Source organism: Cnephaeus nilssonii, assembly GCF_951640355.1.
Source record: "Cnephaeus nilssonii genome assembly, chromosome: 15".
In the NCBI taxonomy this organism is placed as follows: Eukaryota; Metazoa; Chordata; class Mammalia; order Chiroptera; family Vespertilionidae; genus Cnephaeus; species Cnephaeus nilssonii.
In genome coordinates this window covers 32,963,829-32,990,679 of record NC_137086.1, presented here as the reverse complement: position 1 = coordinate 32,990,679, position 26,851 = coordinate 32,963,829, and the positions used below count along the sequence as shown (strand labels likewise).

The 26,851-nt window shown below is 37.9% G+C and overlaps 1 protein-coding gene across 4 annotated transcripts in view; it reads right to left on the bottom strand.

Annotated features, from left to right (window-relative positions):
- The window catches only part of LOC307111548 (uncharacterized protein), a 688,174-nt gene that overhangs the window by 355,279 nt on the left and 306,044 nt on the right, over positions 1-26,851 (bottom strand). For all 4 annotated transcript variants that reach the window (XR_013814598.1, XR_013814599.1, XR_013814600.1 and 1 more), the window contains exon 5: positions 14,452-14,513. The gene's annotated coding sequence lies outside the window, so the exon portion shown is untranslated. The remainder of the gene's footprint in view (positions 1-14,451; positions 14,514-26,851) is intronic.

The window sequence follows — 26,851 nt, the reverse complement described above, 5'->3', positions numbered from 1 at the left end:
GTTGAGAGACATGATTAGAAAATTAGCCTTCTAATTATACTTCAGTACCATAAACTAATCACTAAGTAAATCCAGATGCTTAGATCAAGGCTGACTTTACATAAAGGTACTCCATTATTTTGCCTTCTGGCTCTAGAACAAATCTTATAAAATGCAGACACTTTTTATCTGTGCTTCATAGATGTTACTATTAGAATTTCAGCTATAACACGTGGCAGTTACAAAATATACTTTTATTAAGCTCTAGAATGAAAGTAGAGAGTTCATAATCCCAATGAATTTCAGTAATAAGGACCTCTAGCTCACATATTTTGGGTATAGAAAGCATAATGCACTAAATCCAAACATTTACATAATCAAAGACTACTGTTACTTCAGTTTTCCCTGTAGTTCCATATTTATTTTTTATAAAATGTGGACTTTTAGCAGATTACCAGGAGGTCATGACATGACAAATTATCTGTATACCTAACAACAGAGCATCAAAATACCTAAAACAAACACTGACAGAAATAAAGAGAGAAATATGCAAGGTCTTGGTTGTAGATTTTGACACTCTTATCTCAATAACGGATACAACACATAGACAAAATTCAATAAGAATATGGAATACTTCCACAGTTGACCTAGTGGGCATTAACCCTTTGCACTTGCTTGCTTTTTTCTTGATTTCTTTATTCTAATGCTAACCGTGTCGAGTCACACTCGACATCCGAGTGCAAAAGGTTTAAAGACTAGTACACCCAACAACTGCAGAATAACACTCTTTTTATGTATCCAGTGGACCATAAATAAATCAAAATAAATTTAAAAGTATTGAAATCTTACAGAGCATATTATTTTTTATGACAATGGAATTAAAACCATTGTCATGAAAATAAGGTGGCTAAAAAAATCCCTATTATTTGAAAATTAAATAATACACTAACTTGGCCTGTGGATGAAAGAAAAAAATCATACAGAGAAATTAGAGAATATTTAAACTAAACTAATGATAACCCAATAAAACAATAGTTGTGGGATACAGCTTAGGGTTAAAAAGAAATATGTAGTATTACATTTATACTAGAAATGGACAAACAAGTATAAAATCAGTGATCTGAATTTCTGCTTTAAGACAAAAAATAAAAGAAAATTAAATTAAACCCAAGTAGAAAAAATAATAAAAGAGAAAGTCAGCGATCAATGAAATAGAAAACAAGCAATAGAAAATAGTGACAGACCCAAAATTGATTTTTTAAACATTAATAAACTGATAAATTTGGATTAAAACTGATTTTTTAAAAGAGAACACAAAATAACAATATTACAAATGAAAGCGAAGTCAGCACTACAGAAAATAAAATGTTATTAAGAAAATATTTTGTACAAATTGATGCTGAAATTCAAGAATTTAGAATAAATGGATACATTTCTTATAAAACACAATTTTCTAAAAGTGACACAAAAGAAATAGAAAATCTGCTTAGCCCCATACCAATTAAATAATTTTCATGAAACCTTCCCCATGAAGAAAACTCCAAACCCAGCTGATTTCACCAGTGAATTTTATCAAATGTTTAAAAAAGAAATTATAACTATTTTACACAAACTCGTTCTCAATACAGGGGAGGAAAACTCATCTCCCACTCACTTTATGAGCCAACATAGCTCTGATATCAAAACATGGTAAGGCTATTATCAGGAAAATAAAAACAAAAGGAAATGAGTACAGATTGAGCTTCTCATGAATAAACACAAAAATCCTTTACAAAATATTAGCAAACTGAATCCAACAATATATACAAAAGATGATACATCATAATCAAGAAGTTATGATAATGCATCGTAATTAATGTATGGAAGGCCGGTTTCACATTTGAAAATAATCTATGAAATTAATCATATTAACAGACTAAAAGAGAAAACCCATATGATCTTCCCAATAGATATGTGTGAGTGTGTGTGTGTGTGTGTGTGTGTGTGTGTGTGTGTGTGTGTAGGGAGGTGGGAAGGAATGACAAAATGTAATATCCATTCACGATTTTAAAAAGAAGAAGAAGAAGAATGCTCAGAAAACTAGAAAGTGAAGGGAACTATCTCAATCTGATATAGAGTAACAGCTAAAAACTATAACAAACATCATGTACTAGTATGTATTGAACATTTTCCCTCCAAGATTGGAACAAAGGCAAGGGTTTCTGCTCTCACAACTTCATTTTACTGGAGGTCCTACATAGTGCAATAAGACAAGAGAAAGAAATAAAAGACATAAAATTGAAAAGGAATAGGTAAAATGGTCTTTTTTCAGACAACATAATTGTATACATAGAAAATTCTACAAAAAAGCTACTAAGTTTAACAAGGTCTTAGGATACAATTTTAAAAATCAATTGTAGTTCTATATACATGCAGCAAACCCTGAAAAAAAAATCAATTTCAAAAAAGCAATGCAGTTAACAATAGCAATACAAGTGATCTCCCTGGGATTACTTCCCAAATAAACCATCTTCCAGAAGCCTTTGTTTCAGGCTAACACAGACAGCTAATATCAAGCAAAATACAAATGGCAGTATACAGGGAAGTCTGGAAGTACAAATATATAGAAAAAAATCAGAAATTACATATTATTTTGATTCTTTTCATTTTGCTCAACCATACTATATATTTTCCCCCAAATAACAAGTCATGCTTACATGAAGAGAAAATAGTGATCAATCTTCAAAATTTTATTAAGAAAAATTGCCAAGGGATTTTCTCATTTATGATGAGTGAGATAATGTGCCAAATATTATTGACTTATGTGTCAAGATTTAATATATCCAATTTAAAAATTTAAATAATTGTTAGCAATAGGTCATTGGGGATAAATATACATATTTTAGGTACTCTAATGAGGTAAGAAGTTTGTTTTAAGATCTTTTCATAAGTTAATATTAAAATGGATAATATAAAAATACTTATCCACAAAACATAAAGATATCATTACATAGCTTTCCATATGTTATTCAACACATTTATTTGAATAATAAATATCAACTACATGGAACTATTATTCTAAGTAAAAAGGAAAATAGATAAAAAATCGTTGAGAGCCAGACCTGTCATCAATATTTCACATGTATGCTATCCTCTATTCCCCACAAAGACAGTCTGAGCAGACGCTAACACAGTCTCCATTTTCACATGGGAAAACTGAGCCACACAGAATGAAGCAACTGGTGTGAAATCACAGAGCAGTGATGACTGGCAGCAGCCAAACCTGGTGAATCTGATCCCAGAGTCTACCTCTCAACCAACATGCTGAGCACAATGCTCAGTGGTAAACAAGGTGAAAACGTTTATGTTCCCATGAAGCTCCCATGTTAACAGTGGAATACAGGAAAATAGGCAAATACAAAGAGAAGAACGTAATAAATAAAGGAGAAAGATAATGATAAGCTTTGAAGAAAATAAAATACAAGCAACAGCAGGAGATGGATGCCAGGAAAGCCGCTGTGAGATGGCATTTGAGCTGAGACGTGAGTGACATGAAGCAGCCAGTCCTGTAAGATTCTGAGGCAGGAGTGTTCCAAATAGATAAAACATCTCTGCAAAGGCCCCGAGAAAGAGCAGCACTGATGTGTCCAAAGAACAGGAATGAGGGTGCAGAAGAGATGACTTTGGAAAAGTAGGGCCTCAAGGACAAAATTTGGCCTTTATCCTAAGTATGATGGGAAGCCATCGGAGGGATTTAGGGAGAAGTTAGCACCATACTTTTATTTGTGCTTTTAAAATCCTCACAATCCTTTGCAGAGCATGGGTTGTAAGGGAAGCAAAGGGGAAGAAGAGAGACCAGGAGGTTATCACAGTGGGAGAAGTGGGAGTAGCACGTGCAGTGGCCTAGGCGGGGAAAGAAAAAAAAAAAATGGATAGAAGCAGACCAAATCAAATATGTGTCAGAGAGAGACCCAGAAGGACTCCAATGGGTGGCTTTGGTAGGTGGAGAATGAGAGGAGGAACCAAGATAATGATTAAGTTTTTGGCTTGAACCATTTTAGATGGTGGTAACATCAAAATAGAAATGACATGGTCCAAAGGGGAAATCAAGCTAGGTTGTAGATGCTTATTATGTACCTAAGGTGAGATGTCAAATAGGCCGTGGACTGAAATGCCATGAGAGATGGGAACTTGGCAGCCATCAGAGTATAGATGGCGTGGGCACTCTAACACACAGGGATTGAGTGGAGAAACCTAGAAAAGGGGCAGCCCTGGAGGACAGAGGAAACCAGGAGTAGCCAGGTCAAAATCAGCGATAGTACTGGAGACTCAGGAGGGAGGGCTCAGTAGTGAAAGGGGCCGTATCTATCGTTAGACAAATAACACGCTCTTGCAAATCTTTTATGCATTTAAATGACTTGCTCTTATAGAAAAGTCTAACTCAAAGAACATGAAAGTAAAGTCTTATAAAGTTAAACATCTTTTAGAAAATGGAGTGTATCTCTGAAATAATCCAATGAGCAAACCAAGATTCTTATACTAGTATATTAACTTGCTTAAAACAGGATTTAATGGACACACCAAATCTTGAATGAGATTAGTTTAAGATCTGAACTCAATTTCAGATGCCATCAGAAGTACACTCTAACATTTGGTTCATACTGTGCCGTCTTTACTATCTAGAGTTCACAGGCAAATTATCATCAGCATAGCTACTAATTAAATGCTTACTATTGTAAATGACAAAGGGGCACGGTAATAAATCTTTCAGAAAAAAAAGGCTCCTCACGGGGTGACCTGGTCATAAATTCCTAACTGGGCAGGTCTTGGTGAGTAGTCATGCCCCAGGAATATAATTTCTTTAGTTAAAGGTCTATCTTTGCCTTAAGCAAGACCTGTCCATTGTTCTTGTGCATCTAGGTTAACATACCTTTGAAACCCAAGGTAATCCTTTTTTCCAGACCCCTCAGAAGCATTACCACCCTCTTAAGGGAGCACATAATCTTGTTAACTATCCTGTAATGCAATCTCCACTTCGCTTTCTCATATCTTCATGAAATCTTCCTTAACTTCCCTCCTTAATTCCAAACGCATGAAAGAAACTGCAAAACTGTAATTCTTTAGAGCATCTGAGACCATGCTTTATGGCTTTGTCACCCATTTTGGTTCAAACACACTCATAAAAGTTCTCCATAAATTTGGATATTCTTACATAGACACTTTATATTAATTAATGCAATGCTCACCAGAATCTTATAAATTAAATGCTTTTATAATGTCACTCCTTTTTTAAGATGAGGAATGTTAGGGTTACCAAAGGAGGAAGGCCGGCACGAGGCCAAAAGGGGTAAAGAATTATAAATTTACTATTACATCTGCTAGCAGAAGGGCTGAGACCAAAACGGCATCCATGGGGCAAAGTAGGGGGAGTGGGATATTTATGTCTCTTGTAAGGGTCAGTCAGAGTAACAGGTCGGACCAGGTGCAGGTGGGAGCCAGGTGTAGGCAGACCCCTGGAAACTGGGTGAAGTGGTTTACTGGAAGCTGAAGTCCGTTAATCATGAGAACTATAATGTGAATAACAGGATAATCCCTGGGAGGGGTGAGAGCCCCATGCACAGCATAATGGAGTGCCTAACAAGGAATTGACCTTAAGAGAGGTTTAAGTGACTTCCCCAATGTCAGCTATAATCCCACAGTGGTCATATCTAGAGACTTTTTGGTCCTTATTCTGGTGATACAGTGATATACCTCAGGACTCCACTCTTAAAACCTCATGGTAAAGTTTGTGCCCCCACCCTTAATTTTCTTCTGCTACCCACTTTATATAGATGATATAGATATAGATATAGATATAGATATAGATATAGATATAGATATAGATATAGATATAGATATACCAGCAAGAGAAAGAGAGAGAGAGAGAGAGAGAGAGAGAGAGAGAGAGAGAGAGAGAAGAAAAACTAAAGTAACAAGAAAAGAATGAAAGGGAAATACAAAATAATAATCATAGCTGATAAGCATCTAAGAAAATTAATTAGGATTGGATTTTTTAGTTTTCTAGCAGTACAAGCAAAAAGGAACACACAGTGGATTACAAAATTCTATACTAATAAAAGGGTAATATGCAAATTGGTCAGGATGCCTTCACAGTAACTACCAAACAGCAGGCTGCGTGGGGCAACCAGGCCAGCAAGGGGGTTAGTGAGGGATGACCAGTCTGGCAGGGGGGGCAGTTGGGGGCAACCAGGCCAGCAGGGGGGGCAGTTGGGGGTGACCAGGCCAGTAGGGGGGGCAGTTGGGGGGACCAGGCTGGCAGGGGGGGGGAGTTAAGGCGACCAGGCCAGCAGGCAGAGGCAGTTAGGGGTGATCAGGCTGGCAGGGGGGGCAGTTAGGGGCGATCAGGCAGGCAGGCAGGTGAGTAGTTAGGAGCCAGCTGTCCTGGATTATGAGAGGGATGTCCGACTGCCGGTTTAGGCCGGATCCCCAGGATGAGGCTAAAACTGGCAGTTGGATATCCCCCAAGGAGTCCCGTATTGGAGAGGGTACAGGCTGGGCTGAGGGGACCCACCCTTTGCACGAATTTCGTGCACCAGGTCTCTAGTTTTATCTAATGAAAAGGAACATATCAGTTAGGCAAGAGACTTTTTTGTCCCAATCCTTAAGTCCAACAGTTCTTCTTATATGTGGTTATTTTAGGGAAACTAAACCCTATAATGATCAGAGACTTCAAGAGCAATTCCTCTAAATATATATATATTCATCTGGTTGCACTTAGAATTTTTCCATTTAAAATGTGGTCAACAGCTCAGCATTCTCTAGTATGAGACTTACTCAGTTCATGGTCATCTCAGCCTTTTCAACAACTTTAATAGTCTCCAGTGACTTAAGAACCACAGCCTGAACTTTTACAACAGTCACAGGAGCTCAACAGAAGTAAGACTGTTGCACACTCCATATGAATGGCCTACATCACATCTTTCTCCCAAGAGGCAGAATCTACGTGAAACGAAATCTCGGCAAAAATTTCAACACATCGCTTGCCCCCCAGCTTCAGTTTATGTCCCTTCACAAGCAAACTGCCATGAGCTTTAACTATGAAAAACCAGTTTGTTTTTAGAAAACATCCTCAGTATCGGCTAATAGAACAGAAATGATCAAGAAGAGCGCTATTTAATATGGATTAAACGTGAATACAACTCAGAAGCTTTCTTCTTGTTGAATTAGATAATCAAAACTATTAAACAGTGTTTCAAAATGCTTTTCATAATCCCAGGACCATTAATGTCATGTTCAAATCACTGTGGATTTTTGTTGTTGTTGTTGCTTTTACTATTCATAGGGATACAATGAGTCACTGGCACATTTCCAGTGCAAGATGCATTTGAATAATACATGACATGCCCTTTAGCTAGCATCATGATGCCAGATTTAAAACAAGGTAAGAAGTTTCCTCCATGTACACTTGCAGTGTTCAGCTGTTCATAATCTATAGCGTTAACAATTTATCATCAAACCCAGCGACTTGCTGCCAACTTATCAAAGTAGCCACTGGATGCATATGATCAAGTCTGAGCATCTGGCTCTCCTCTGTTCCTGACATTAGCACAGACAACAGAATCAGTGGACTATTGAATGCAATTACAGTAAGCGAGACAGACAATAAAGATTGATAGCGCCTTCTCTTTTTATCACACACAAAACTAGTGGGGGTTAAAGCTCTGCCTTGAGCTGCCTTCATTTAACAATGATTGAAAATATGCAATTGTGTTGGTAAAACACTGTAGCCTGTACCACTTCATTTACTGGACACATTATCAAATTAAATGAAAAGTGAACTGCCAAAAGCAATAGTTATTATATATTAATGATGAATATTTACTTAGCATTGTTCACAAATCATACAGAGAACAGAATCCTTCTTGTTATCTTTTTTGCAGGTTACAGTTGAGTAGGCTTAACATTTCTATGTTTACGTTAAATCTTCTGTCTACAAATCTCTAAATACTGACTTGCACGATTGGTTTTGTGACTATCCATGTGATTACAATGTGTAATTAATAAAATGCTCTAGTTGTAGATGAATCCTAATTATTGAAGTGCTTTTCTCCCCTTTATAACAATTCTCATTCTTTTAGCTCATTTTGTAGAAAGACAAACTTAGCCAGGGGTATGTGTTGCAACCAAAAGGTTAGGAACTCTAGCATACTTGAGCTTTCAAAATATGAAATGTGAAAAAAAAGAAGCCCAAGATACAGACAAATCACAACTTTATATTTTATGCTTTTCTCCAAAGAGTATTGCTTTAGTAGCCATAGGGGGATATAACGGTTCACCCATAATTTGACCTCTAAAATAAGAAATACACACAGGGCAAAAAACAAAATGGGTCAGTATAAAATTATTGAGCAGACAAGGGGGAAATGGGTCCTATTCCACCATTCTTACAGAGGAAACTGCATTGTAAGCAAATATCAATAGATGTGGGAATGCAAAAATAAGTGTCTCATTGTTAAGTGGACAAACATTTGGTGTGCATACCGGCATGTCAGAAAGACATGATGGCAGGCAGGCATGATTGTTCAAAGTTATGTAGATTAATTCAAGGTTCTTTTAAAAACACGCACATCTGGCCCTCCTTTCCAATGATAGGTACATGGAAAAGAAGGCGCTCAGATATGAAATGTAATCCTGTCTCTTTTTTAAGAGCTCAATAACCTGAAAAGGTGATGTATCCCAAACAAAAAGAAAATAAGAAGAGGCAAAAGAAAGGAGAGGCAAAGAACCAGCCATGGGCTAAAACCATCCCACTGATTGTTCTATAAACAATTAAATACATACTCAGAAGTGTTGAGTTTAGAATTAGAGCACTCACCATATGCAGTTAACATAAACAGCAGTGTGAAGTATAGGTTAGTCAGTAACTATGGAAAACTCACCAAAGTGATAGCATCACCACAGTAGATTGAGACTCCGGGAGCCAAAGAGGGAGTACTGACTCAGTACTCATGAAATGTAAAGGGTACAAGTATGTTCTCTAGTTTTACCTTCAAGAAGATGTAAGTAAAGTCACTTTTCCAGGTACATTCAAATTCTAAGGTCCATGTTGCCTTTCAATCTTTTGGAGATGTGTAGCCTTTGCCAGTTGTTCTCAAACCCAGAAAACCATCAGATTTATCTCAGGAGCTTCGTAAAATGCAATCTCTGGGATTCTTATTCAATACAATTTTGGTGAAGCAATGGTACTCACTATGGGATATTCGGCAAATAAAATGTGAAAAATCAGAGAGAAAACCTATCATCAATAAAGCCATGGCCCATGATCCATCTTTTTACCCATGTACCAGTATATCTTTTTATCTATGAATTAGTGTCCTGGGGTGCAGATTTGTGCACATTGAAAGGAAATTAATTAGAAGGAATATTTTAATATCGCTATTCGCATCTTGCTAATGAAAATAGGATTCTATCAAGTCTCCTATCTACCTACTCCAGGACTTCTGTGAGGATTAAATGAGATCAGGTATGGGAAAACACTTCACAAACATTTGATTAAACTGTAAAATGTTTGCACCTGGCTATAAAGCAAGTCAGGATCCTGGGCTGAAGAAACTCCAAGAAGGCTAGTCACCGTTAGGGAGAGGAAGCCAGGCATTGCTATGTGATGTCATTACCCAGTGCCCACAGCCACCGTTTTGGGGCTGGGTTGGGCTGTAGGCAGCATTTTGCACCATGGGGTCTTGACAGCATTGGTTGTGATTTCGTGGGGTGTCACTCTGGGGTGGTGGCGGGGCCTGTTTCCCACTTGGGGGAAGCAGAGCATTGGCTTGTCGGCACCAGGTCCTTGGTGCCATTTATTTTTAAACTAGTGGCCTGGTGCATGAAATTCGTGCATGAGGGGGAGGTGTCCCTCAGCCCAGCCTGCACCCTCTCCATCTGGAACCCCTTGGGGGATGTCCGACTGCAGGGATTGGGCTTAAACCTGCAGTCGGACATCCCTCTTGCAATCCGGGGCAGCTGGCTCATAACCGCTCACCTGCCTGCCAGACTGCTCGCCCCCAACTGCTCCCCCCCCCCCCCCCCCGCTGGCCTGATCACTCCCAACTTCCCATCACTGCCGGCCTGCTTGCCCCCAACTGACCCGCCACCAGCCTGCTGGCCCCCAACTGCCCCCCCTGATGGCCTGCTCACCCCCAACTGCCCCCTCTGCCAACCTAATTGCCCCCAACTGCCCCCCCCCCCGCCAGCCTGCTTGCCCCCAACTGCCCCCCCAGGCCTGATCACCCCCAACTGCCCTCCCCTCCTGGCCTGATCACCCCTAACTGCTTCTGCCTCAGCCCCGCCATCATGGCTTTGTCCAGAAGGACGTCTGGAAGGTCTCCCAGTCTAATTAGCATATTACCCTTTTATTAGTATAGATGGCAGTTCCTGCAGTGAGCGTCTGCCCCCTGGTGGTCAGTGCGCATCATAGCTACCAGTCAGACGAACAGACACTTAGCATATGCATATATATATATATATATATATATATATATATATATATATATGTAAAATTTCTCAAGTCAATAATATTTTCAATAACTTTGGGGAGAGGGGAGTCAGTTTAGAAAAATTTAAATGAAAAACAAGTACATGCTTATGGCTGAAAAATCAACACACTACATAACAATGCAAGTAAGAACATGAAAGAATGCTTTCGCTAGCCCCTCAATAGCTGTCCCTCACAGAGTTAATCACTGTTAAATATAGATGTCTTTCTAGTCTTTACAGTTTTACCATGTCAGGGGTTGGGATCTATGGCAAGATTGTGTCCCAGCCATTTATACCCACTTCAGTGAGGTTTTCTCCTTCTTGGCTGACTGTGTGGTCATCACTCAGCCAGTCCTTAAATTTTTTAAAGAGGAATTATCCCATATGTAGCTGTAGACTCAGTGTGTCCATGGGGGGAGGTGAGCTCATGATCATCCTACATACACCACCATGTTGAGTCTCCCACCCTTTATGTATTCACTCTTAATTTATTTCTGTATGTATTTTACATAACCCAAATTGGACTATACATACTATTCTGTGAGTTGACTTTTTTTCACTTTATGCTATTCTGATTTATATCTAGATCTATCTAAAACTATTTTCTTATTATTTCTAATGGCTATTACTCATTACTCTACTTTTGGAACAAGGATCTTTGGGTCTTTGGAGGGTAAGAAGTGACATTAAAGCTTGCTTGTGTTTGGTACATATTTTGTGTGTCCAATTCTCTATCAAAGTCACTTTAATTTTTTTTTTTTTAAAGAACCCGCTCCTTTTAGAGGTTTTAAATCTAAAAGGAAGAAATAAGTCTATAACCAGAGAAAATTCAGGAAGGTATTACATTTTGTCCAGCACCAGTGCAAAGTGTAGCATTCTATAAATACCTGTGGTTATTATGATTACTAGATATAAATAATATTTATTGAGCACTGTCTTAATCAGCTAAGGATGCTATAACAAAATATCATAGACTGGGAGGCTTAATCAACAGAGTTTTTTTCTACTGTTCTGGAGGCTGGAGGTCTAAGATCAAGATGTAGACAGATTCAACCTCTGGTGAGGATCTACTTCCTAGCTTCTTAAAAACAAAACACAACCACCTACCTTAACTGTAATAAATTAGTTTCAATCAGGTATAATGAAAATGCAGATGAGAATGAAGATTGGGGGAATACATTTCTAAATAAAGGTAGCAGAAATGAATGAACTAATTATTATTCCAGCAAATATTTTGGAAAACCAGTTGCTATGGGCTGAAAGGCATACTCCAAATTCCTATGTTAAAGTCCGAACCCTCTCAGAATATAATAATATTTGGAGATGAGATCTTTGAAGTGATGAAGTTAAAATAAAGACTTTAGGGTGGGCCCTAATCCAATATGACTGGTATCCTTATAAGAAGAGGAAATCTAGACACAAAGAGACAGCAAGACACATTAGCATTAGCAGGACAACCGTGTGAAGACACAAGGAGAGGCCTCTCTCCTGCAAGCCATGGACTGAGGCCTCAGAAGAAACTAACCCTGCAAACACCTTGATCTCAGACGTCCAGCCTCAGGAACTGTGAGAAAGTAAGCCTCTGTTAGTTAAGCTATCCAGCCTATGGTATTTTGTTATGGTACCCCCAGAAAACTAATGTACCAGTATTTTTTGTCAAAGAAACAGAGGGAACCAAAATGTGGGATTCACTGGGAATTTCACTCTCACGCATGGCTTCTACCCAGGCTACTATTAATTCAGAGAGAGAGAGAGAGCAAGAGAGTGAGAGAGCGAGAGAGGTTGTTAGTTTAATAAAGGAATAATGTGAGAGTCTTAAGGATACAAAGAAAACCTTAGGCTTGGGGAAAATAACTAAATATCCCAATTTTCATAACCAAGATAGGCAGATATTCTCTCTCTTTCTCTGCTTCTATTAACATGTCCATCACTATCCTTATTGTGATTGGCCTGCCCTTTCCAGAGTGGATAGGTATGCTGATTATCTAAGAATACATCTGACTATCGAGACATGAGTCAACTAGGTGCACAGCATGAGGTTCTAACCGGAAAACATCTCCTTATGTTTCGATTATTTATTGGCCGAGCAGGACATGTAGCAAGAAATCAGCTACTCTCTCCTACTTGTGGTTTACCCGCTCACATTACCTCATCACAGCAGTGTCTCCGCTTCTGCCATCAGTCAATGGGCTGGGAGCAGAATCCAACCCTGACCTGAGCGGGACCGTTCTCCCCATCACAGCCCTGCTCCCCCAGGAGGTGTGGGCGCACTGCTCACGCCAGGAGGTCCACCAGACCTCATTGCTGCTCACTAGTAACCTTTCCTCACTTTTGTTGGGATCTTAATGACCTCAACCCTTCACAAAAGAGCTGCCGCTTTTATTCTTCTCTCGATATGAACACAAAATGGCAGGTAACCCAAAGACATAAAAATAATTTAGGTGTCAAGTAAAATCTATCTACTAGGTGGTGTATACATCTATGTGTGTCCCATCCCCGTGTGCACCGGATTGCACGAAATGACAGGAATTTCCCCAGGGAAGATAACCTCCAGACACTACTACAAAAGCCTTATTCCCCACACTCTGGGATTTATTTAATGTAAACACTGCTTGAGATGACTCTCTGAGGAGGAGGGTGCCTTCCCAGACCCATGTTTATTTGTTGGTGTGTATGTGCATGTGTTCCCAAAGACCCAGCCTCGCGAAGGCATTCGCTGCTGCAGGCAGTCTAAGCACAAGCTTCTGATTGCAGAACCAGGGGCTGATTGCTGTCAAAAACCAGGAAGATGACTAAATGCACGTGGAATTGCTCCTCTTTTTTTTGGTGAGGAAAAATAGGCAGAGGTTCAGTTGTTCGTCTCCTAGGGTCCCCATCCCTGAGCACTTTCCATTTCCTTTATAAACTAAATAGTTTAAAAAATCATGTGTGTATGTGTGTATGTGTTAGAGTGTGTGTGTGTGTGTGTGTGTGTGTGAGAGAGAGCATACATGCACCACGGTTCATTTCTCACAAATGATTACATCCATGGATATGTTTTACTAAAGCCAGAGAAGCAATGCAAAGAATAAAAATCAGTTTTGGTCAGCAGTGGGTAGTGCTGTGTAGTGAGCCAGGGAGATCATTTATAGCCTTCTTCTAATCCTTCTGCTTCTTCCACTAGCTTACCTTCTACACCATCCTAATCAGGGAAAGATACCCGGTGAGACAAACCTTGAGTGCCCTATTGTGCATTTTGCCAAATTTCATTTTGAAAAATCATGCCTTTTTAAATAGTTTATAGGTCCCAATAAATGAATGAATTTCTCCCCTAGACAGAATTTCTTTACATAAAATTCCACAAAAGGGCTCACCCTGCCACAAAAGCAAACCTGCACACACAGGGCCCACCCTAGAGATAGTCTTGTTATCTTGGAGAAATCAGTTTAAAAGCAAATAAGCATTAGACAATAATTTCAATATTAACTTACTCTTCTTGCTTCTTCATCAGAGCAAGCTAAAAGGAGGCGACCTCGCTGTCACCCTTCACCTAGGCTTCCTCTAGTTCTCTCCCCATGCGGTGCCCTCCGCACGGGTAAAGCGACCTCCTTTCCCCTACCAGCCTAGTTATTTATTGAATATGCTTGCATTCTGGAGCACTATCAGCTTAATGCATAATTCAAAATCTCTTGCATGTGGCCTGCACTTTTGCCTTATCCCCTGCATTCCGAAAGAAAGATAACAGGAAGTATTTCCAATGTGGGCAAACATAAGGATTCCTGAACATTAACATCGCCCTCCCCCCATGCCAGCCCTCCCTCACCCCTCAGAAAACTGTGCACCTTGCAGTTACCACACAGCCCACAAAGCTGCTGTACTGAGAGAAAACAATCCCAGAGATGATCCAAAAGTTTACACTGAGAGGGACCCAAGAACCTTTGGGAAAAAGAGGTCTCTAAAAGTGGAAAAAATCACAATGATTACCTTTAGAGTCACATTCTAGACGGGTAGCCCGATGTTTTCAGCCAAGCAATAGTTTCAAGTCTCTGCAATTCAGAAAAAGAAAAACTAGATTTAGAATGTTTTATTGTGTGAGGGTTTTTTCCCCCTGAGGGGCAGGGAGAGCTGTGTGTCTGGTAAAAGGCTGGAATGAAAGGGAAGAGAGGGGCAGATAGAAAAGGCTTCTGAACGTGTTGGAGGGATGAAGGAAAGAGAAAGTCCCCCCAAAAAAGGGGTGGGAAGGACTAAAGGGAGAGAGATGGTGAAGGATTAGGGTACAAATTGATTGGAGGACAGGATGGGGAGAGGAAGACAGACTTGGAGAAGAGAGGGCTTCAAGATCAACTGTATTAGAAGGTTAATTCAGTCAAAATCAATTCAGCACAAGTGGCTCAAGTGATTTTTTTCCCCCATACTGAATTGACTGGCTTCTGATTGAATTGATTAAATTAACTAGTTATTTTTAATGATGTGTGAAAAGAGAAAATGAGTGGATAAGCCCACCTGCAAATGCACAGATCCAGGTAACCTGTATGCTCTGATTTGAACATACTAACAATCTGACAAGCATAAAAAATATAAACACATACACACACATGTTTGTAGGCACATGCATGTGTATGTGGCAATGCTGAATTCTGTCAAAAAATTCCATCAATGTCCCCAGAACAATCACAAGCATACTATATACATAAATACATACATGTAATATATATTCTGAGTTTTGTTCTTTCAAGATTTCAAATAGTAGCTGTCTTCTTAGAAAGCAGTTTATCCTTGATGGCGTTACTATGCTGTATAAAGGCACCAGCATCATTTGTAAGCGCCATTTTTTAAAGTAGGGTTCACCTCCCCCTAATGCACTTCTGTCAAAGTCAGGACATGATCCTAAAAATCATAAGGTAACCAATAGCACTTGGACTTATTACTAAATATGGAATTCTAGTAGATGCTTTTTACATGCATTTTGAGTCTGCCAAGCAATAATTCCTCCTTTTTTTGTAAACATAAAGACATGAATTATTAAAAAATTAAAGACATTTAGAATAATGGTCCTCCATACGCAAAGTATTTATTTCAACTTTCATCATTCATAGTTTATTGCATTGATTTTTTTCATCAGTTTACTTAGTATTAAGCTTCCACCAAACTCATCAATAAGAAATGAATTTTGTAACTTTCAAATCCACTATATTATTTTAGCTTTTATTTGCAGTGAATTTTTCTTCTCTCCATGGTATTACTGCAATAAGTCAGTCATTATTTCTTTATGTTTTCCCTTCTTTCTTTAGTATTTCATTTCCCTTTACAGCACATCTTGTGATCACAAAGAAAACAGAGACACTTATTTCTTTTAACAGTTGAAATTGCTGCCAGTGATTTAGCTGTCATTTAATTTGATTCCTCTCTTCTGTCTGTAGAGAAATATGTTTAATGTACTGGAAATTATGTTAATAAGAAAAAGCATTATCTCATTTAATGAAATAAATATACAAATATTTCAAAATAAAATAAAGAGGCAATCTTCACTGAGAAAAAATGTCTCTTATGGTTTGCATAAAATAAACAAATGAGAAAACAAAATCATGACTACATTGAAACACTGACAAAAATGACGCCTACATTCAAAAGGGGAGGGGAAGCTTGGTAACTGAATTACCCACCATTTAATCAAATAACTTTTTGAAATGTATGGGGCACATAGTAAAGATTGCATTGTTCATCTTACATTTCCAATTACCTCAAGAAAAATCATTTACATTTATTTAGAATGGACAATGGCATGTTGAAAAGTTTTCTTTGTGATTTTTCTGTTCTATTTCAATTGGTCTTTCAATGATTGCTATGGCTTGAATGAATAATTATCAGCAAGCTCATTGAAAATATGAACCAACCCATGTAACTACAAGAAAGGTTAGAATTCCTTTGATTTTGCTAATCAAAACAGTCAATGAACTCGTTCCAAAGCTTCTATATATTAAAATTTATTTAATGTACAAAAAGGTTAAATAAATATTGTTAGTGATTTCAGCAAAACTTGAAGCAATTATATAATAAAAGCATGACCACAGTAACAGAAACACATAATTAGCAATTTAATTACTGGCATGAAGACAAGCTAAAGATGTCAATAAAAAAAAAATCTTTAGTGACAAGCCGATTTTATTCTCTTTAGTGCAATTTGTGAGAAATATTCACCACCTGATGAGTAAAACCACTTTCACACAAAATAGCTACCCTTCCAGAAACTGAAAAACCCAATTTGAAATATTTCTGACTTCATGTCTTACATAGTGAATCATTGTAGTTTCTCTGTTAGATTAGCACTTCCTGTTCTCTGAAAATACTGTACTTTGAGTCAGCAAGTAAAGACGATTATGTTTTTTAAAATGCGTTAAAGTAGCCGTGTTCTTTGTTTCAATTTCATTCTTTTCCAGCTTCAATAATGTTTGACAGAAATGCTTCCCTATATATGACATTCCAAATTTCCTATCTTTTCTCATCTCCTAAATTTCAGCTCAGAAACACACCTAACCCATGGATTATTTTAAAAAGGAGATAAATGCCAACTCTAGCAGAAAGTCGGCTGTTTGGATATTCCTCCGGGTCTTTCACAATTACTTTTTCTCCCCATCTCTGCATGTAGAAGTATAGGTGGGAGGTAAAAGAGAGAAATGAGTAAGTTCAGTTTATTGTGATATGGTCCACTTGTATTTTTTCATCAGAATCCCAAGTTTCAGATTTTTAAACGGTCCTGGAGCACTTATCTTAAAGTGTTCGACGAATGTGTACTACCTTCTGTGTCACTGATATTTAACCAGCAGCAGAAAACAGATATCTCAAGATAGAACCATATTGAAAGAAGTTTTCCATCTTGTGATAAAAAGTGAATCATCCTGGCTGGTGTTCAATAGCCACTTGTACAAGCCCAGTGCATGGAGTGAAATCATGAAAGCCAGACTTCATGCTAGGAAGTTAAGTCTATAAATAAAACTTGAAGCATGATGAAATACACTTAAAAATAAACTCCAGCCACTAGGGACATAATAAATAACTCCTAAGAACATTGCCTTTTATAATTAATCTACTGATTCTAATCATTTTGACATACAGTTCCAACCGGATATCCTAACTAAATAGTCAAGTCTTCAGAGAAGAGTATATAATACAAACTCAGAGTTTCTAAGGAAATTGAAAATGTTCGTCAAAGCATAGTTTATGTGACTATCACTTGATAAATGTGAAGAAGGCAAGTAATTGGGAGATGACTTTTGAAACCTCGTGGCTAATATACTAAAATCATTCATTTCTTACATATATTTGGATTAGAGGTTGTTCACTTTCATATGAAGTCCCCTTTCCCAGAAACTTTTGATCACTGTTTATTATATATCACCATCGGTGTCTAAGTTTCTGTCTCAGCCACAAACACAAATTTACTTGGATTTTTCAACTCTAATCATCTAGGCTTGAAATTATCTTTCCTTCTATACTTTCATGGTCCAGACACAAGTTGCCAAAAATAAGCATGTTAATTTATAAATCTACATAAAAAATATCCCATATTACCATTGTGGAGGACGGTTAAGCAATGGTACTTGCCTTTAAGAAGCTCAAAATCTAGTTAAGAGGATGGTGTGACCAAAGGTAATGACTGCCATATAATTCAAGTGTAGTTATGATAAATACCAAACAGATGACACAATAAGCACAAGAAGGTTCACAGAATAAAGGCAGCACAGTGTCCTTGTGGGGAGACCCCTTCATAAGTGGATACTATGGGAGAAATTTTTAAAGCCTTCAAATGCAACATCTCATTTGAACTTATGAGCCAAACATAAGGGAAGAAACAGAGATTAAAAGAGCTTAAATAATTTACCAAAGTGTATTACAATGGGGACACAATCATAGTTCTGTGAACTCTTACATTCTAGGCATGAAGAAGAAAGCATTTGAGATGAAGAAATGATCAAGGAAGTATGTCAAGAAGAGAGGAAGGGAAGACTTATTCATAAAACGAGCAGGATGACTGAGATGTGATTTTGCTTTTCTGGGCTTTAATTGTTCAAAGCATGACATTTGTATAACTTATTGGGAAAATTTAATAATTTGACCACTGTAGCTTACACAAGAGATACAATGAAAAAGAAAAAAGAAATACTCTCTTACAATAGTAACCCACCAATAACTCTAACTTTTCCCAACCAAACCCCATCTGAACTTTGTAAATCATTAACTTTCATTATGCTCTCATTCAATGGAAAATATTCCTGCTCTCTGGAAAAGATGAAAACACTTAAATTTACATCTATGTAAGGTGTGAAATGAAAAAGGGAAAAATAATATTTTATAATTCTGGGAAACCAAAAAACTTTAAATAAGTTTTCTTCTTTAACTATAACAATCAGATTTTTCTTGCACCCCAATATAAATACCACAGCACCTTCTATCCTTGTATTCTTACAAATGCATTGATATTATTCACTATAGGGCCAATGCATGAAATTCATGCAAGAGCACGCCTTCGCAGCCACCGTGGATGCCTGGATCCCTCCCTCGCAGCCGCAGTGGCTGCCTCCATCCCATGGCTGCAGCCCTTGCTTCGTCTGGAAGGTCGTCCGTAAGGATGTCCAGTCTAATTAGCATATTAGGCTTTTATTATTATAGATTATGCCATTTAGGGACATAAATATTGGTTTTGTAGAGATTTCCTAATTCTTCTCTCAAAAAAAAAAAAATCTGGTCCTACTTATTAGAATTGTTATTTGCCACCAAAAAAATTGTTTAATGAGCTTTCAGCACATAAATTCTAAGACACCTCATCAGGGAGTTGAGGCAAAGAGGGGAGGGGGAAGAAGAGAGGGAGGGAAAGGCATGATCTATCAGAAAATATGAAGATGTAGTATCTAAACCACAAACCTTCATGAGCTAATATGGCTTAACTTTTCTTTCCTTAATATGAATCCTTTTGTTTTCATAGGAGATTTCTTTAAAATCATCACTTCTAAAGGAATCGCTAAATCCCTTGCTCTAGAACAATGATGACTCTCTTGAAATGTACTCCCATATGGAGGGAGAACATCACCAGTCATCAGAAAAAAGACATCCCCTGAGTGTGATGTTACAGTCCTTGAAATCCAGCCTCCAACGTGCCCTAAATAGGATCATACCATTTGGGAGATCATACTTGGGTCTCAGATCGGTATTGATTTTTCAATGATGCATTGAAAAATTGATTAACCTTTACACAATTAGCTAGGTGTATTTGTTGCTGACTTATTTTCCCTATAAATAATAAAGGAACGCTCAGAAAAAGATATTTCACTTTCATTTGGGATCAGATAATTCCTCTTCAGTATCACATAGGATACATATGTGTGCATCCACTGGGATGAGCCAAATCTCACTTTCTCTTCTTTCCAGTAGTTTCTGCACATAAACATTTGAGGCCACTAAAACCCAAGTAGCCATGATGAAAATGAAAGAGGCAGAGCTTAACACGTTTAAACGTAAAGACAAATTAATATTAGATGCTTCTTCAAAACACTATCTCTGGAACAAGTAAAATTCAGCTGAAACACAAAGGACTTAAATACTTGTAGGCTGCATAAAAAGAGGTGCCGTGGAGAAAGGTGCCTTTTTTTTTTTTAATTGAATGGAATCCAACAAAGCTTGGCAGACTACAGATTTAAAAGGTTGGGAATGCTTGCAGAGATGGATTCATTCACACTGTTGTGAATCATTTAGCACACACTTCAGAGAGAGTTTAGCATCTTCGTCTCGGCCTCCCACTTCCTAAGAAAGGCTGTTCATCAAAATGAAGACTCAGAGATGCAGCCTTGGGGATGGGACAGAGAGATGAGAACAAGCACATCACGAGGAACGGTTTTCCTCTTTTAAGGGCAGTTTGGGGTTTTCTTTTTTCTTCCAGGGTGGAATGTTTAATTCCACTTCCAGTAGTGTCCCATAAATTAACGTGTAGATTCTCAGACTGGGGTCGTTATTACAGTTATATAAAAACAAAACAAGTCCCATATTGAGGACATGCTAATGAATGAGCCTGAGTCAAAAACTCCCCATTTCACTTACACGCAGTTCTCCAAACTGTAAGATTATAAAGGAGCACATTGTAAATTATCTGAATGAAATGATTAAAAGCATCGCTATGTGTAAAAATCTTGTGATTATAAAAGAAAATTGAATGTCTTTTTTTAAAAAAAATTTGTTTAAACATCTTTTTAATTGGTTTTTTAAAATAATAAATATAGTCATTCAGTGGTGGACTTTAGACCAGGGCATTAGAAGCAGATCATGTAAAAGCTGAAGTTCACACACGTACACACACACACACACACACACACACACACACACCTAATAACTTATTAAGGCCAATAAAACTTGCCAGGTTTATTTTGTGCCAGTAAATTCACTAGTATGTACTTTCAAAATAAAAGATGACAAATTGTCAGTTAAGTAAAATATGCATGCGCTATATTGTTAATGGTTAGCGTTTATAAATGATGCTTTCAAAAAATTAAAATAACAAAAAGATCATAGTTAAAAGAACACACACAGAGTAAATCTGTATTTACTTCCATAAAACAGACAATAACCAATGTAGAGGTTTATAAAACCAAAGCAAGATGTGTCCTAACCGTGGCTGGGATCGTGGTGAAGTGCACTGACCACACAGCACATCAGACTCCTCATTCCCTACGCCATGACACTATTCACAATGTTCACTCTCAGATATATGCCCTATCCCCAAAAAGGTCTTCTCCCACAATGACTGCAATTTAATTATGTAAGTATTTAGATCATAGTCATTTAGGAACAATACTAAGAGGAAGGGGAAAGTGAGCAGGGGGAATTAATTTTTCAAGTGTCTGTGGTAACAGAGAACACACAACCCAAATAACAGCCCATTTAAAGGTCCCTTACATTTGTTATTAAGATGCAAACTATAAGTACTGATATCCATTTTAAGCTCTCTCTTTGGTAGGTATAAACTAAAGTAGTAAAAGACAAATTTACTGCTTTGTCATTTGGCCTAAAGGAGAAAATGTGATTCTTAATTCTTTATCTTAAAACACTTACTTCATGCTTTCAAGATGTTGGTATATTTTTAATTTGACTCTTATAGCCAACATATTCCCATCACCATTTGACAGATGATGGTGAGGGAAGAGAGTGGGTAAGTTGTCTGGCTGTCCACACCTGTCTCACCAGTTGCTGTGCTAAGTCAAAGGCAGGGGAGACATCCCAGGCAGTCCTGCTTTCATATGCATAACCCTGGGTCAGAGCTGTTTCAAGCCTCAGTCAAGTGCCCTATTCTCTGTGTAAGCAGACGACAGAAAGAAATTTGATGACATGGAATCTCTTTCCCTCCACCTGTATAATTAATTTTCATTCATGTAAGAGGGCAATTGCTGAAAAAGTGATTCCTATAGATTCAGGAGAAACCTGTATGTTGTTTGATTTTTAACAGTGGTTCTCAACCCCGTCTGCACAATTAGAATGACCTTGGGAGCTTTTAAAAAAAATTCTTGCCCAGGCCCTATCCCCAGAGATGCTGACTCTAAGGTGCGGGCAGGGCTGAGACCCACTGATTTTACAAGCCTGGGTACTGCATGCAGCCACAGTGTAACCACACAGCAAGGAGCTGCTTTCTGACCCATGGTATCTAATGGATTTACACTCATAGGCAGTGGATCTTAATTTGTAAGCAAAAAATGGGAATAATAGTGTATTACATATCAAAGCTGAAGAATTAAATTAGGAGCTTTTTTTCCTTCTCCCTTCCAGATAGGGATTGACCTGAAGCTCAAGGCAACTGTTTTGGTATCTCGAAGGAAGGAAAGTGGGAGATAAGTACATAAATGAAAAGATATTGTTAGCACCAATTCTTAAAACAAAATCAAAGTTCTCCACTTAGAGAAGGAACAAATGTATTTGATAAACACATGTTAAAAATCTAGCTTAGAATAATTTTTGAACTGCATTTTCTCAACATCTCATTTCCAATTCGCATTTACTTTTATACAGTTTAAGATCCTTGGAGGCAATGAGGTATTCTTATAAGATGGATGGATTCATCTTCCAACATATCAGGATAATGACACTGCCCATATTCAGGCTGCAACCTTTACCTAAAAAATTTCTGTAAGGAAAAAAAACCTTACCCTGAGAGACGTGTGTCAAAACTTAATCATTCAACTTCTCAAGTAAAAAGTTATTTAAAAAAATGATAGCGGGCCACCATTTTCTATTAATTTTTAAAGGGAAGCATTCCAAAATTGTAATGACATTCAAAAGCATTTTAACTCCACTGATGCTTTTCAGGTTCCCAGTCATAGCACCGTGTTAATAGCAGCATTGTGAATGCCTTAAAGGAAAACCAGTAGGGCAGATATTTCATTAAATTCTCAGATTCCCTTTTAACTTCCGTAGGAAGACTGGGTGACAGGATAATTATGTTATATAGAGATTTATTACATTTTGATACCAGGCAACATCCCTCGGCCTATATTTGTACCTGTGATATACCTGAGGTTTCCACAGAATGCAAGACTGGTACAAGAACGATGAGGAGCTCAAACACAATACTTGACCTAAATACATTATGTAGCACTGGGTATCTGTTAAATAGGTCAGCCTGTATCTGTTAAATAGGGCTCTTAAAAGTTATGCAAAACTTATTTCTGCCACACAGGAGCTATGTAACTAGTCAAGCTGTATAAAAATCAGCTTTTTAGGCAGGAAGAAAATGCTTCTCACCACTGGGAAGAAAAAAAAAAAACTCTTTGCCATACATAAAATGTCTTAAATACTATACCACGCTTGTCATATGTCTTTAGGCCACAGAAAGTAATAAAAGCAACGAGGCTGATGAAATGCTTAACAATTCCAGGATTCATTTAAGTGGATGGGAGTTCTTTGAACACTGCTATAGAAATTCTGTTCTTCCAGAAAAAGCAAATGGGATTTCGAAGGTGCAGAGGTCTCAGCTACCAAACCAACAGGATGCACCCTGTCACAGGATGCAGACCTGGACGACTGCTTTACCGATGACAAAACATGGAAAGTTACAGCGCATCAGTGCTAGGGTGCTTCCACCTGCACCTCCACTCCTTCTTCGGACAAAGTTGCCTTGATCTTGCTCAGTGTGGCTTCATCAGCTGCCTTATGGGTGCAGGGTGTTATTTTCAAAACATCAAGTATATGGAAAGCTCACAAAACTCTTTCCATGCCCAAATCAATAATATTTGATGGTGCTAAAGTATCTGCCTGGTCACTAGGCACTAAAAACGGCTAGTGGTTCTCAAAGTGTGGTCTCAGGAATCAGCATCATCATCAACTGGGAAATTGTTTAAAAATGCAAATCATAACCAACCACAGGGAGAGCTAATGAATCAGAAACTCTGATTCATTGCTGGGGCATAGTGATCTGTGCTTTAACTGGCCCTACAATTTGAGAACTCCTGAACTAAGCTATTAATTACTTACCTTGTGAGTGGACATGATAGTTTCAACTTAACAAAACAATTCTTAATGACCCTTAACAATTAGGGATAAGAATCAAGGTAAATTAAAGAACATCCCCTAACCTCCTACTAGCCAACGTCAACCTCTTCCCTCAAACACACTTTTTATAAACAATGGGCAATGTTTATAAGCGGTCCAAAATCCTTTCCAACTTGAACTTAGTAATTCTCATGGGATGTCTCCGCTCCTAGAAAAATGAATTAAAGCCAGAGGCACCAAGAAGAAGAAAAAATGTGAGGCAAATAAAAGCAAACAGCTCAGACTACTCACTAATCATATGGTTTAACCCCTAGGAATTGAAAAAATAGAGAGAGTTTAATAAGGAAGTTAATTCATAGTAAGGTGACATTTGTGGAATCTTTTAAAAAAAAAATTCTTGAGGAGTGAACCATTATAGGTAGGCACTAGGGAATTGAAATTCCCCAAGTCCCCATAGATTTGTGAGCTTAATAATATACTCTGAGTTTGGATGTTCGGTCCTGATCAGTAGCTCTGACATTCTAAAATAAAATTAGATGCTTCAGACTTTTCACTGAAGGGCTGAATTTTTACCTCTCACCTCATTACCCTCCACACTCTCTTAGTAGGCTTAGTTTAATGTATGTGAGTTCCATTTCTGAGAGCACAAACTCTTATGATTTTGCATGATTGAAAGACATTCATTAAAGAGACAGGAAATGAAGTGTATGCAAATCTGAAGCAAGCTAATAAATTTCTGTTCCCAGTTACACACTAAAAAACAAAACTCAGAGCAAAACAGATCCCAGCTGCTCAACTAAACTGTAATACGCTCTGGGAAACGGCATTCACCTTATCCCATACACCTGTTTGCCAACCGTCAGGCAGAAGCAAAATCGGCATGAGGAAATTCAGTGGCAAAAGGTAAACAAGTTTCTTCATTTTGCATTATCACCCTAGACTTTTTACTACTGGCTCCTTGCTGATATACTGAACTTCACAGAGTTTAGTCACATACTGCAGGTAGCTTTTGAGTCAAATTCAGTTCCTCTGGGACAAGTGATTATTTTCTTCTTTCTGACCTAGTGAATGCAGCAATGCTCCACACATACAGTATTTCTGCCCCGAAGGCATTTATGTCCCACCACCTTACCCTGCAACGCTCATAATAATGCTAGGCAAAGTGACAAAAATAAGTCTGCCTTTTTTTTTTTTTTTTGCATATCCAAAACAAAATACATACAATGCTGCTGCTGCTTTTATTGCTTTGTTATTTCATCATTATTCACCACAGTTCTTTGCCTTCGTTTGCAGAGTTTGGGTTTTAATGTAATGGCCATTCAATAAAAATGTTGCTTTTAAGGGTTTGCATATCATCCCATTTTCTCTTCAACCCTTCAGCAACCATATGGCAAGCAATCAGGTCTGCAATCACTAGGTCCATATTATGTAGAGCATGATTTCGGCATTATGCTATTACCCATCTGTTTCTGTGGAAAAAGACATGAACCCATGTATAAGAGGTCAGTGGTTTCATTGCACACTGTATTCCAGAAATCTATCTCTGTTCACTTGAGATCACTTTTGTGATTTACTCCAGTTTCCAGGCCAGACTTTCTCTCCCTCTCCTTTTTTATTTTTTTTTAAGAAATGCAGACAATCAGCACAATCTGTCTGTCTGCCTATTGCATAAAATTATTTGTAACTGTCAGAGTAGACACTTAAACTTTCTTACTTCAAGATACTTATCCAGAAACTCTGCACTTTAAGAAAAAAATGTGGGTGGTGGAGAGAGGAGAAATCAATCTCACCGATTTTACATTTTTAACTATCTACACAATAAAGATGACAGAATTTTCAGGCGGAAGCAGACACAGGAAAAAAGAAAACCCAGCCTCCTGCCTCCAATTTGAGACTCCTGGCATCAACCTACACTAACTAATTTTTCGGGCTCAAGGAAAGATTGCCATATATGTATATATAGGTATTTTTTTCCATTTCTGTATGCAAGCCTGCCCTGTGGGTTCACATACATGCTCTTTCAATAGCAGACTCAATTTGGGTGTTGAATGTTAATTCAGTGGAATGCTTACTTAGATACTTCATAAACAGAGCACTTATAATGAACTTCAGATGCAATCGGTTATGACTATGAAAAGACTCAACGTTTGGAATTCCATCTATCCTAATAAGTCAATGACTCTGTTGGGTAAAACTTGTTACAAAATACCTCCAATGTCCTCTATACTGTTTCCGACTGTTATCATCCCAAAATTGATTTAGGAAGCAGGACAAACACACCAAATGATGAAGCCTGAGGCACCGAGCCTTTTGCAATATCTTTTGGGGCCACTGGGAATGGCTCAGAGCAGATGTGCTTCTCTGCTCCATCCACTGGTTCTCAAACTTGGCTACATGTTGGAATCAGCTGGGGAGGGTTAAAAAATCCTGATACCTGGGTCCAAACCCCAGAGACTCTAACTTAATTAATCTGGGTGCAGCATGCACAATTGGATTTTTTAAAGCTCCCCAAGTGTTTCTACCGTGCAACTCAGATTGAGAACCTCTGGTCCAATAAGACATGATTAAATAAAGATCATCTTCATTTCATCATTTAAAAATGCAATGACAGGATGGGTTGTAAATACTATAAAATTAATGTAAACTGCAAAATGTTCAAGGCATAAAAGGCCAAAAAAAATTACAGGCTGACAACCATCAGTTACAAAACACATGCTTTATAACAGTAGCAATAGTGGTGAGATTTCTATATAGAGTTGGCCTACAGTTTTATTTACAACTTTCAGGAAACTTGAATGTCATAGAACATGTATAAACAATGTTAATGCTGGAACTTTAGTAAAATACTGACAAATTTAAT